The 6,119-nt window shown below is 46.7% G+C and overlaps 1 long non-coding RNA gene across 2 annotated transcripts; it reads right to left on the minus strand.

The window, feature by feature from the left end:
• Positions 1 to 1,486: 1,486 nt before the first annotated feature.
• On the minus strand, positions 1,487 to 5,911 carry LOC128795399 (uncharacterized). 2 transcript variants are annotated; one of them, XR_008433516.1, is made up of 2 exons: positions 5,616 to 5,911; positions 1,487 to 3,390 (listed from the first exon to the last, which is right to left on the minus strand). It is a non-coding gene; the product is annotated as an uncharacterized LOC128795399 (long non-coding RNA). The 2 variants fall into 2 exon arrangements; XR_008433517.1 differs by lacking the exon at positions 5,616 to 5,911 and adding an exon at positions 5,412 to 5,593.
• Between the last annotated feature and the right edge of the window lie 208 nt (positions 5,912 to 6,119).

A 6,119-nucleotide genomic window follows, 5' to 3' on the forward strand; every position in this document is an offset into this window, starting at 1 on the left:
CTTACCCAGATTTGGGAGGAGATTAGGATTTATCTGGGAGCCCTCTGGCCATAGCCCAGTCCAGACACAACAGAGGAGAATGACAGTAGCGGTGAGAAAGATGGTGAGGTATGGACAGAGGTAGCTCCTGTACCAGCAGAGCCTTCCCAACAAGGGTGTCCTTTGTCACCCACAGGTACAACCTGGGTGTCTGGTCAGACCCTGGCTTGTAGTAGGAAGTCCAGGTGACATGGGGAACTTTCCATCTGGCGTGTTTGGCCAGAAGCCCATTGGGTTTTATCTTGGAGTCAGCAGTTGCTGCTCTAATCCAATATGTTGAAAACTGTAAGATTATAATGTTACCTTTGCATGTGCCCTAAATGTAGTAGACGTCAGCGAACCCAATGGGAAGAATGATGATGTCTAACTCCATTTCAGAAGGCTGAATGTTTTCTTTATTATAATTATGTTATAATACATTAATATGCTATATGAAAGAGGATACTAAATACTACATGCTACTTTCTCTATCATATCTCACTCCTCACAACTCGTGACCCTGTTCTCCAGAGTCCAGACACAGGTGGATCCGACTGGCCATCAGGCCCAAACAATCCACCACGATCCAACCAAGCGCTCACTCTGGGTAAACAATTCTCCAAACACATTCCACAAGAGAAAAACAAGGAGCAGAAATAGAAATTGTTTTCTCTTTCATTTCTCTCTGTGCACCTCAATAAAAAATCCTGAGAGAGAGAGAAATGTGCTTGCCACACCCTAAATAAAGGCCCAAGAGGGAAAGTGCAAGGAATTCAGTGCACGGAATAGTTGACCTACACAATTCCCAATTGCTGTGTATGGGATCAAGTAACTAAGAATGGACAAGTACCAGAGAGAAGCTTTAAAGCGTTACCACCTCATATGAATAAATTTCAGCATAAGGATTAATAGGAAATATCAGTGTTTATCATTGTGGATTTAATGTGCTAAGTAGTAACCACTATGATTTATTAGGAAGGATGTACTTGCAGATGATGGACAGTAATTCTGCAGAGTTGTCTGTTCTTCCTCTACGCTTCATCCAAGGGCAAAACTGCAGCTGCTGCTGTTGCCTGGTGCTCCCTCTGCTCATTTGTCCTCTGCCTGCTGAATTCAGTGGGATTTGTGCTTTAACATAATTATTATTAAGTTTCTATTTTATGTCCCTGTTCAAGAGGCTCCTTGGTAGCTGATTATATTAATCAGAGGTAACTTAACCCATATTTAAATGCAGCAGACTGAATTTGTCTTCAGCACAGTCTCCAGAAGATATGAACCAAGCATCAAAGAAAATTAATTCATAGGTACATTATCCTGTGGGATCAAGCTAAAATGTGGTCAAAGAGCTTTAGCTTTAGCTGGTATGCTCTCATGTAAGGATATGGGCTGGAGAAGGCAGCCATGCTCTTGTTTGTGCAAGTTCCCCCCCTCCCTACTTTGAGTTAGGCAGAATAACAGATCACAATGCTTATCAGAGAATATTTTACTGCAGTTAAGACAAAACATTTTTTTCCTTTACAAAAATAATAATTTTTTTGGAAGTACGATCAGCCACATGAAAAATATACTTTAATCTTTTTCTGGGCCAAAAATATGACTTGGGCACTTCTCAGCTTTTCAAATAAATACATTCATTTATCTGGCCAAGGTATTACTCCAGCACAAGGCAACACAGGGCCTTAAATACACACAAAATTTGGGTTCTACTGTGCCTCTATAAGAACCATCTTAAACCATTTTCTACAAAATAAGGACCTGGATGATGGAAATGAAAATATTCCCGTTGGTTTTCAAAAGCTTAGCTGGAATTTTGTCGTAAATGGTGATTAACTCATTCATGTATGTTCATAATCCTTTTAAGCAGTTGCATAAATATTCCAAGTGGCCCTCAAAGATGCTGTGTAGGACAGTGAGTAGCTCATTTCAGCCCACAGGAATGCAAGATCTTATGCTAGGGGGAAATCCTGTTCACACTAGAGTAAATGTGTTTTTTGTTCTGCCTTTAATGGCATTTCTGTTCCTTTTTCTGAACTTAATTGAGAATGGGATTTCACCCATCTCCTCAGATGATTCTGGATCAAACTTGAATTCTAGCTTTTAGACTTTATAAACAGGGAAAATTAAGGTGAAACTAAATAAACCCAGTGAATAGATCCATCTCCAGGTGGAGAAGGACTCTGATAACCTTCCTGAAGCAGACGTGTGCTCTAAGCAAACAGTCCCTGCAGTGCCAGCAGTGCTCCAGGTACTGGGGAAGCAGCTGTGTCACCTGCACTGCTCCTACAGGTGGGCAGCGTTGTCCCTGGCCAAAGGGCCCTTCCTCCTCCCACTGCAGACACAGGGGATGTTTGAGGTGAGGAGAAGGTCAAAATGCCACAGAAGGGAAAATGCACTATCTCCAGGAACTTTCAGTGAAACTTCAGACTTGACAAAGATAAGGCTAGATAAGGAATTTCAGGGACAGAGTTCACACGGGTCTCAGGCATTATATTTTTATGTTGCAAGTAAGTGAGACTAAAATATTCCATAAATTTTCACTGTATTCTTTGCATTAAATCCAGTAATTAGTTATTCATCTCCCAGCTTTGATTTTGTTAAATAACCAATTCAGAGGCAAGAATTTAATCCATAGAAAATTCTGTCCTGGGAGAAGATCAAAGTGAGTCCCGTGGTGTTAAGTACACACCTACAGCACTTGATACTGAAAAAAAAAAAATTAGGTGCATGTTTCAATCAGCCTATCCCTTCTTACTGGTTCCCATGCATTAATCTAAGCCTCTGTCAGAGCATTTTTGGTGTCAGGCTCCAGGACCTGTGGAGATGCCCACCCTGGAAGAGCAGGGATCTGCAAAGGTAGCAAGCAAACGGGTGAGGACCCCAGCAGGCTGTGATGGCAATGCCTCCTCATTCCTCTGCATCTACCAACGCTACAGGAAGAGATGGAAAGTCTCTTGGGCGACATAAATACGCACGATAAGCTGTGCAGAAAACACAAAGGTGAAATGGCCCTGCTTATCAGGCACAATTAAAATGAATAGAGTATGACTAATAAAGAGGCAGTTTAAAATCTTTACATGACACAGTGTCAAGGCAACAGTGTTGTGCAATAGCACTGACACAATTAACTCTGTGTCCCTGCTTTGGGCAGAGCCGGGAACGGGGCTCCCGCCAGCCTGGCCCGCAGCCTCCCATGGCGAGCGCTGGGTGGGCTCTGCCGCGCCGCGTCTCCGCTCTTTGCCGCGTCCCAGCGCCAGCGCGGAACCTGCGCAGAAACAGCCGCTCCGGACCAAGGCAAGGGTGCTTTTTCCTCTTTGTCATCTCTGTTCCTCTCTTTCCTTTTCGTTTGCGTGATCCCAAGCCTCACGGTTACTACTGTGCGAAAAGGGAAAAACATCAGGTTGAATTTCTGGGCACGCTCCGGAGGGAGACAAGGCTGAGGTGCCTGATCCTGAACCGGGGCTGGTGGTTGACTTAGCACTGAGGAATGCAAGCATTTCCTGGGTAGGAATTTTTGCAGTGTGTAATTTACAAGCTAGTTTGGACAGCCCTTTGCTCGGGATGATAGATGGTGAATGGGAGTGCGATCTTCCAAAATACAGCTCAAGGTATCCTTCTAGTTCTTCATTTAATTATGTTGCTCCTTAGTGGTGCCTGTCAGGCTGCAGGCACCTCCCAGTCCAGTGGGCAAGTATAGCAGGAGCAGGCTGGGTTTTATACACATATATATAATATGAATATACATGTATGTATGTATTTATATATATACATAGATTATATATATATATACACTTCTAGTCACACACAAGAACATATATAAAAACATATGCAAGAATATTTATAAGAACAACAAAGATAATTTTCTTTCTTTGATGTTCTTTTTCTGGCCAAAACCAGCTCTCAGTTTTATTGCTGCTGGCATGTCTTTGCAATGCAGCACTGTCAAAAACTAACAATATAAACAAATTTGAGGCTATGCCAACTATCACTGAGCATAGCCAAAGCTGCCCAAGACCACAACTTGCTGAACAATGTGTGAATTTTGCAGTGGCAGAAATGTCTGTTTCCCTGTTCTTTCTTAACTTTTGGAAAGATCTTGGTGGAAAGTGTGTTATTCTAAATGAGATAATTAAAGTAATTGATATGAAAACTCCTTCACCATTGCTGCAGGAGGAGGGGCCCCTGTATTTGCCCAGCCTGCTAGCTCTGCCTGCCAGGGGCTGCAGGGGAGTTGATTGGAACACTTCAAATAAAACATTATTTCTGGTCAGCAAATAATGTTTTTTTTATGAGGTAAAGTGGTACTTCTGAACAGTTTGCTTTATTAGAAGGCAGTGTTGATGCTGTTTCCTGTGCCTGTCAGGCTTGTGGGACAGGGGGTGGCCATGGAAGTGTCCCAGCAGTGCCAGCACCCCTGGCCAGCTGCTAGCACAGCTCACGGCAATGGCTGTGGCACTTGTAGCTTGAGGGGAAACCTACCACAGCCTCTTCGGGGCCACATCCTGCCTGCCTGTGCTTCCCACCCATCCGTCTGTGGGTGCTTAATCTTAAAGTGCCTCAGTCAGAGTTCGATGTTCTCATCGTTCATCTCATCTACTCCCCCAAATGTGTATCTGCATGCCCATGTAGGGAGGCAGTGACATCCATCCTGTCAGTGATGGTCACTGCTGTGCAGGGCTGCACTGCAGGCTGCAGAGGCACACCTTAACCCAACTAAAAGTGGAGAGAAATGTTGCATTTGATACCCGTTTGTATCTTGGCTGAAAGTGAGCAGGAAGGATTTTTACCACATGAATGAGGGAAGGGTTGCTGTGTTTCGCAGGATGAGGCCACATGCCTCAAAAACCCACTCTAAGTGAGAAAAAGAGATTTGCCACTTGTGGCAGGCAGCACAACCAAGCTATTTTCTTTGCCTCCGATAGGAAAGTAAATAAGAAATATTAACTGCGTGCAAAGGTGCCCTTTTACTTGTCCTCATTGATAACATGTTCCTCAGGGTTATTGCTGTAAGAACATCACTTCCCTTTCCTCACTGGAATCAGGTTCATATTAAAAACCTCATAGCCTCATTGGAAAGTCTTTTGTCCACTGTCCCGTTTGTGGTTCTGCTTTTGTCCCCCGTGCTGTCCTTTGGGGCACTGGCACATGTGGGGATGGGGCCGTGCAGGCTGCCTGCGTGGTTGCCCCTTTCCTCCTGCAGAACGAGGGCTGGGAGAGGAACAGGAATTTTGGCTGAGCAAAGAAAGCCAGCGGTGAGGATGCCAGCTCTGGGAAAGGGTTACTAGGCAGTAACGTGCTCCCAGAGGGAGCAGATCCCTCAGCATTGCATAGGTGAAGGAGCAACTCCCTAAGAGGAGCTGAAGTGGAGAGGGGAAAAAAGGACCCAAAAAATTAACTTGTTGGTAAGGGAGTGCACTCAGTGTTGGAAGCTGCTTGGAGTAGCCTGGGGCCGGACTCAGGGACCCAGCGATGTTCTCCCAAGTCGTCCCAGCTGTGGCGTCAACCAATGGTTTCCCACCGCAGCGCTGGTCCCCGCCCGGCACTGCCTTGAGAAGAGAGAGGAAGAGACTCCAGAACAGTCTTAATGCCTTGGTACCTACTGCTTCGAGAATCAAGAGGAGCATAAACCAAACTCTGGCGATGGCCAGGACCACATGGCACGACTGAGCAGCGGCCCCAGCCCGACTGCCCGGCGACACCGCGGCAGCGCGGGCGGGACCCCGCTGCTCCTGCCGCCGGCTGCTGCTCCGCGCCCGCAGCTGCGCACGGCTGTAGTCCCGGGCAGGGGAAAGGAGCTGCCCGCTGTCCTTGGAGAGGAGGGTAAACAGTTACACTGGAGAAGGGGAATTTAAAAAAACCCAAAAAACCTATGAGGAAGGAAGCGACAAATGTTAAATGGGTGACTCACGGAACGGGATGACTAATCCCGACAGGGCACAGCTCGTGCTGCGCAGGGAACCGGTGCGGCGCGCCCGGCGGAGAGCGCAGGACGGCTGCGGGGTCCGTCGGGGCAGCCGGGGCCGGGCCTCGCTCCGCTGCGCCCGGCGAGAGCCGCGCACGGAGGGAGGACGGGCCCGTCCCGGAGGGACTCCACGGCCGGGGCC

The sequence above is a fragment of the Vidua chalybeata genome, chromosome 14, assembly GCF_026979565.1.
Source record: "Vidua chalybeata isolate OUT-0048 chromosome 14, bVidCha1 merged haplotype, whole genome shotgun sequence".
NCBI classification, from domain to species: Eukaryota; Metazoa; Chordata; class Aves; order Passeriformes; family Viduidae; genus Vidua; species Vidua chalybeata.